The sequence below is a fragment of the Gobius niger genome, assembly GCF_951799975.1.
Source record: "Gobius niger genome assembly, chromosome: 10".
In the NCBI taxonomy this organism is placed as follows: domain Eukaryota; kingdom Metazoa; phylum Chordata; class Actinopteri; order Gobiiformes; family Gobiidae; genus Gobius; species Gobius niger.
In genome coordinates this window covers 3,876,272-3,882,271 of record NC_136861.1, presented here as the reverse complement: position 1 = coordinate 3,882,271, position 6,000 = coordinate 3,876,272, and positions in this window count along the sequence as shown.

Below are 6,000 nucleotides of genomic sequence, written 5' to 3'. Positions count from 1 at the left end.
GTGTTACACAGGCCTGTAGCCAAAGGGGGCAGAATGCATTCGGTGCGTAGCTTATACAACCACGAAGCTGATGCTGCTCAAATATAAGGTATTTTTAATGATTCTATGGACACAGACATTTATATGGTTAGTCTGGTGTTATAAGTGATTTTCCTCAGGTGCTCTGTGGAGCGGGTCACACTGTTTTTAATGCAGGCTAGCTGATACCATAGACATGCGCTAGCCTTGCATTAGCCTAGCGCCACGAAACTCTTCAAACATAAGAACTGCATGAATTACAAAAAAAAATATCTCCAGAAATCAGCAACACTCTGGATAACTTTGAAATGAGGCCCTGTGTCACTTTGGGCACCCCTGGTTTAGATGAAGCCGTCCTCCCTGTGGCGTCATGGCGGCGTCATGGCGGCGTCATGGCGGCGTTGCGTTCTAACGTGTGTCCCTGATGGATGTTGTGTTTCTGTTGCAGCCAATGACTGTAAGGCGCGATGGCGGATGCTCAGAGACTCCTACGTCAAATACCTGAAGAAATCCGCCGCCTCCAACTGCCCACCAGGGGGCGCCCAGCGAGACTGGAAGTTCTCCAACAGCATGTCCTTCATCCTGCCCTTCGTGCAGAACAGAGCGTGAGCACAGACCCCCCCCCATGTTCTCCCTGTGTCTGCGTAGGTTTCCTCCGGGTACTCCGGGTACTCCGGTTTCCGTAGCCGTAGCCGTAGCCGTAGCCTTAGCCTTAGCCTTAGCCTTAGCCTTAGCCTTAGCCTTAGCCTTAGCCTTAGCCTTAGCCTTAGCCTTAGCCTTAGCCTTAGCCTTAGCCGTAGCCGTAAGCTTCAGCTTAATTTCTTACATTTCAGCTTCATCAGCAACAAGATACAAATCTGCAAAAGACAAAGAGGCGTTTTATGGAATTGTCAGAAAAACATCCTTACTCTGAGTTGACACCAGGAGCGGTGACTTGATGTGACGTACGCAGCGTGTCATACGTGTGCATGTTTAAAAATGCCAATTTACACATACGAAATCAGAGCCGCTAAAGCTACGCTCGAGTTCCAGTTTCTCTGCTCTTCCTTTAGCTGCTGGAATGCTGCTCATTATCGAGAAAATAAGTAGGTAGGACGGCTTTTTAGCCATTCATAAGCTAGTAAACTAGTATACTTACTAGCTTAACTAGTGTTTACTACTAGCTTAGGGTTGGTGAGCCCTAAGCTAGTAGGTTAGCGCAGTTAGCGCAGCAGCTCGTGCGTCTGTCCCGTGTCTGACTCTGTTAAAGTTTCTGTTTTTCTCCCCAGGCCGAAGCGTCGCTTTCTGGCCTCGTCTGACGCCGAGTGTGACCGGCCCTGCCCCCCCTCGTCGCTGGACCCCTCCCCGGGCCCCGCCTCGCCGCTGCCCGTGTGGACCGCCCCGCTGGAGGAGGAGCGGCAGGACAGGCCCGGCGTGACGGAGGGCGATCGGGAGGAGGTGCATCACTTCGCCCTGAGCACCGTCCCTCAGCTGCTGCGCCTCAGCAAACGCCAGCGGCGCCGAGCCAAGGTCGAGATGCTGCAGCTGCTGGACCGCCTGGAGGACGAGGAGGAGCAGCACGCCACGGCCAGGAGATACTTCTATCCAGCTGCTCCAGAGAGCTCCAGAGCGGAGGCTGCAGCAGGTACCACTGACCACAGACACGACAGACCTCAGATACAACCGGGAACACACCACACACATCACATACTCACATCAGATACTTCTATCCAGCAGCTCCAGAGAGCTCCAGGGCGGAGGCTGCAGCAGGTACCACTGACCACAGACACGACAGATACCACCCACCACAGGTACAACTGACCACAGATACCACCCACCACAGGTACCACTGACCACAGATACCACTGACCACAGATACCACCCACGACAGGTACAACTGACCACAGATACCACCCACCACAGGTACCACTGACCACAGATACCACTGACCACAGATACCACCCACGACAGGTACAATTGACCACAGATACCACCCACCACAGGTACCACTGACCACAGATACCACCCACCACAGGTACAACTGACCACAGATACCATTGACCACAGATACAACTGACCACAGATACCATTGACCACAGATACCACTGACCACAGATACAACTGACCACAGATACCACCGACCACAGATACCATTGACCACAGATACCACTGACCACAGATACAACTGACCACAGATACCATTGACCACAGATACCACCGACCACAGATACAACTGACCACAGATACCACCGACCACAGATACAACTGACCACAGATACCATTGACCACAGATACCACTGACCACAGATACAACTGACCACAGATACCACCGACCACAGATACAACTGACCACAGATACCACTGACCACAGATACCACCCACCACAGGTACAACTGACCACAGATACCACCCACCACAGGTACCACTGACCACAGATACCACTGACCACAGATACCACCCACGACAGGTACAACTGACCACAGATACCACCCACCACAGGTACCACTGACCACAGATACCACTGACCACAGATACCACTGACCACAGATACCACCCACGACAGGTACAATTGACCACAGATACCACCCACCACAGGTACCACTGACCACAGATACCACCCACCACAGGTACAACTGACCACAGATACCATTGACCACAGATACCACCGACCACAGATACAACTGACCACAGATACCACCGACCACAGATACAACTGACCACAGATACCATTGACCACAGATACAACTGACCACAGATACCATTGACCACAGATACCACTGACCACAGATACAACTGACCACAGATACCATTGACCACAGATACCACCGACCACAGATACAACTGACCACAGATACCATTGACCACAGATACCACTGACCACAGATACAACTGACCACAGATACCATTGACACACTAATCCAGCAAAAAAAATTACAAAAATCCAGCAAAAAAGTGACAAAAGAACAGCAAAAACATAATAAAAAAGTGACAAAAACACATGAGGGAAATAAAAAGTGACGACAATGGCAAAGAGGAGAGAATGCACCTTAGCCTTAACCTTAGCCTTAACCTTAACCTTAACCTTAGCCTTAACCCTAGCTTTAGCCTTAGCCTTAGCCTTAGCCTTAACCTTAGCCTTAACCCTAGCTTTAGCCTTAGCCTTAGCCTTAGCCTTAACCTTAACCTTAGCCTTAACCCTAGCTTTAGCCTTAGCCTTAGCCTTAGCCTTAGCCTTAGCCTTAACCTTAGCCTTAACCCTAGCTTTAGCCTTAGCCTTAGCCTTAGCCTTAACCTTAACCTTAGCCTTAGCCTTAGCCTTAACCTTAACCTTAACCTTAACCTTAGCCTTAGCCTTAGCCTTAGCCTTAACCTTAACCTTAGCCTTAACCCTAGCTTTAGCCTTAGCCTTAGCCTTAGCCTTAGCCTTAGCCTTAACCTTAGCCTTAACCCTAGCTTTAGCCTTAGCCTTAGCCTTAGCCTTAACCTTAACCTTAGCCTTAGCCTTAGCCTTAACCTTAACCTTAACCTTAACCTTAGCCTTAGCCTTAGCCTTAACCTTAACCTTAACCTTAACCTTAACCTTAACCTTAGCCTTAGCCTTAGCCTTAGCCTTAACCTTAACCTTAACCTTAACCTTAACCTTAACCTTAGCCTTAGCCTTAGCCTTACCCCGGGATTCCACATCATCCGCCTGTGCGCTCAGCTCCACTCCGCTCCGCCCCGACTCCGAACGGCTGCGACATCAACGCCCACTGTCTCCGCTTCAGTCCGCCCCGGTCCTCTCCGTCAGTGCTCCAGCTCCACGAGGAGCACGCGCACAAAGCAACGACTTTGAGAAATAAAACTCCCAATAAAATAATAAACAACTATTTATGAGCATGCGAGCTATACCGCGTTGAAGCATGAAGCCTGTGCCCCCCTCCTGCGCGAGGGAGAGAGAGGCAGGAAAAAAAGTTACGTGAACGAAAGCAACAGAAGTTTAATCGGGTCGTGTGATTGTTTTTGTGATAACAAATTCCCCAGAGGGAATTATCGAGGTCACTTTGTGTGAAATAGTGACATTTTCGTTAAAATAAAGTCCGCTCGGAGGGTATTTACTTTGAAAATACGGATATTGTTGTCGTTCTCTTTCCCGTTTGGTGCGGTCTGAACTGTGGAGCTTGATCCGGCCGGAGCTGACGCGGCGCAGACGGACCCGAAAATAGGGTTGATCCGTATTTTTATCGTGGCGAGGCGGAGTGGCGGAGAGGCGACGTAGGCCCCTCGGAGCGGAGTTGACGATGTGGAATGTTTCTGAACGTTCAACATAGCAACGCATTTGCTGCGGAGGTCGGGGCGGAGTGGAACGGAGCGGAGCGGGGCGAGCACGGAGAATGTGGAATCTGGGGGTTAGCCTTAGCCTTAACCTTAACCTTAACCTTAACCTTAACCTTAGCCTTAGCCTTAGCCTTAGCCTTAGCCTTAGCCTTAGCCTTAACCTTAACCTTAACCTTAACCTTAACCTTAACCTTAACCTTAGCCTTAGCCTTAGCCTTAGCCTTAACTTTAACCTACATTTCTTACATTGCAGCTTCATCAGCAACAAGATACAAATCTGCAAAAGACAGAGTTTTGTCGGTCTTAGCTTTCAAATGAGGCGTTGCACTGGCGTAGAGGTTGTAAGCTCTGGTCAAGAAGCTTTTAGATTTGGGTAAAGGCAAGCTGGAGGAAATGCCAGAGGTGTGATGTAAGAGACTTTTTCAGAAGGCGCTCCGCTTCCCTCGCTCTGCGTCCTGAACCGCCGCGGCGTCTCAACACGAGTGACGCTGTATTTGTCTGTGAAGGCGAGCCGCCGCGCCCGCTCCAGAGCCGCTCCCCGGACGAAGAAGAGGAGCACCTGCTGCTGGGGTGTCAGGACAATGCGCTGCTGCGGGAGCTGCGGGAGGACGAGGCCCGGTTCACCGACTTCTTCAGCCTGTCCACGGCGCAGTTCGACGAGCTGCTGCGGCGCGTCGGCAACAGCATCACCCTGCAGGACACCAACTACCGCCGGCCCATCCCCGCGGCCGTGCGGCTGGGCGTGTGCCTCAGGTCAGTCCCGCGGGAGCACCTCACACGGGAGCACCTCACACGGGAACACCTCACACGGGAACACCCCACACAGGAACACCTCACGCGGGAACACCTCACGCGGGAACACCTCACACGGGAACACCTCACACGGGAACACCTCACACGGGAGCACCTCACACGGGAACACCTCACACGGGAGCACCTCACACGGGAGCACCTCACACGGGAACACCTCACACGGGAGCACCTCACGCGGGAACACCTCACACGGGAACACCTCACACGGGAGCACCTCACACGGGAGCACCTACAGGCCCCGAGTCTGTTTACAACAACAAAACACGGGAACACCTAAAGCCCCGAGTCTCGCTATCACTGTGGAGCACTATTTTTGTGATAAATATAAGTAACGCTAAGACACGCGCTAACACACATGCTAACACACACGCTACCACACGCGCTAACACGCGCCCTAACACACGCGCTAACACGCGCCCTAACACACACGATAACACACACGCTAACACACACGCTAACACACACGCTAACACGCGCCCTAACACACGCGCTAACACGCGCCCTAACACACACGATAACACACACGCTAACACACACGCTAACACACACGCTAACACGCGCCCTAACACACGCGCTAACACGCGCCCTAACACACACGCTAACACACACGCTAACACACACGATAACACGCGCCCTAACACACACGCTAACACACATGCTAACACTCGCCCTAACACACGCCCTAACACACACGCTAACACACAGGCTAACACACAAGCTAACACACAAGCTAGCACACACGCTAACACACACACTAACACACATGCTAACACACACGCTAACACACACGCTAACACAAGCTAGCACACACTCTAACACACACGCTAACACACATGCTAACACACATGCCAACACACGCTAAGACACACGCTA